Source organism: Camelina sativa, chromosome 19 (genome assembly GCF_000633955.1).
Source record: "Camelina sativa cultivar DH55 chromosome 19, Cs, whole genome shotgun sequence".
Lineage (NCBI taxonomy): Eukaryota > Viridiplantae > Streptophyta > Magnoliopsida > Brassicales > Brassicaceae > Camelina > Camelina sativa.
The window spans coordinates 17,059,204-17,061,223 of NC_025703.1; positions in this window are offsets into that span (position 1 = coordinate 17,059,204).

The window sequence follows — 2,020 nt, forward strand, 5'->3', positions numbered from 1 at the left end:
CAATAATTGATAAGGCTAATAGTTCAGTGTGGCATGCTAGACTTGGTCATCCCCATTTTCGTGCTTTGGAACTTTTGTTGCCTAGTATTTCATTTAAGAATAATGATTGTGAAGCTTGCATTCTTGGTAAACATTGCAAAACTGTTTTTCCTAAGTCTTCAACTATATATGAGCATTGTTTTGACTTAATTCATTATGATGTTTGGACTTCCCCTTGCTTATCTCGTGAAAATCAGAAATATTTTGTTACTTTCATTGATGAAAAATCAAAATATACTTGGCTAACCTTGCTTCCTTCTAAGGATAGAGTTCTTGATTCTTTTCTAAACTTTCAAAACTATGTGACTAACCATTATAATGCCAAGATTAAAATTTTGAGATCAGATAATGGTGGGGAGTATACAAGTCATGCGTTCAAACAACATTTGGTCAAACATGGGATTGTTCACCAAACAAGTTGTTCTTATACACCCCAACAAAATGGCGTAGCTGAAAGGAAGAATATACATCTTATGGAGGTTGCTCGATCTATGATGTTCCACACAAATGTACCAAAGAAGTTCTAGGGAGATGCTGTTGTAACAGCATGCTACCTGATCAACCGAACTCCAACAAAAATACTGAGTGATATCTCTCCATTTAAAGTACTTAACAAAATTAAATCGTCTATCAATCACTTACGTGTATTTGGATGTGTGTGTTATGTCTTAAAACCAGGTGAGCAGCGTGACAAGCTTGAAGCTAAGAGTGTCAAGAGCATGTTTATTGGCTACTCGACTACTCAAAAGGGATATAAGTGTTATGAACCTGAAGCTAGGAGGGTTCTGGTCTCAAGGGATGTCAAGTTCTTAGAATCTAAGGGATTCTATGATACAAGTAATTTGGAGGACTTGAAAGATCTTCCCTACTCTTCATCAGATAGAGCAGACAATCTCCGCATTCTTCTTGAAAGGCTCGGAGTTGCGAATAATCAACATCAACTTTGTTCTTCTCTGGATGAAACTGATAGTCCTCATAGTCAAGAAGCAGATGATTATGATAAAGCTGAAGATGAACTGAACTCTCTAGGTGAAGAACGTGTATCCGAGGAGGATGATATTGCTTCTAGGGGAGAAGAACCTACATTAGAGGAAGAAGATCATGTCGAAGAACACCCGACTCAGGTTGAGGCTACAGAGGTTGAGGCTACAGAGGATGAGGCTACTAAGGCTACTGAAGTAATTCTCCTCCGCCGAAGTGAAAGACTCAAGTCTGCTCCTAAGAACTAGAAAAATCCCCGCATCTTCTACAATAGTCAGGCGGTTGCTCACCCTATACAAGTTCTATGCACTCTAGCACATTTTCCTGTTGAGCATCAAGTGTTTCTCACTCAAATTGATCAGCATTGGATTCCACAAAGTTATGAGGAAGCTAAAGAACATAAAGTTTGGCGTGATGCGGTCGGAGATGAGACTAATGCAATGGTCAAGAATCATACATGGGATGAAGCAGATTTGTCAAAGGGGAAGAAAGCCGTAACATCTCGATGGATATTCACTATCAAGTACAAGAGTGATGGGGGGGGATAGAAAGATATAAATCCAGGCTTGTAGCTAGAGGATTCACTCAAACCTATGGGGAAGACTACCTTGAGACATTCTCACCAGTAGACAAACTACACATGGTAAGAGTAGTTCTTTCACTAGCTGTTAACCTCTCTTGGGATTTGTGGCAGATGAATGTGAAGAATGCGTTTCTACAAGGAGAACTCGAGGATGATGTGTACATGAGACCACCACCGGGCCTTGAAGACACTATCAGACCTGGAAAGGTGTTCAAACTCAGGAAAGCCATCTACGGTTTAAAACAATCACCAAGGGCTTGGTATCACAAACTAAGCTTAACACTTATTGATAAAGGCTTTAGAAGATCAGAGGCTGATCACACATTGTTCACATATCCAAGCCAAAGAGGTATTATAGTTATTCTCATATATGTTGATGATATTATCATCTCTGGGAATGACAAGGTAGGCATTCAG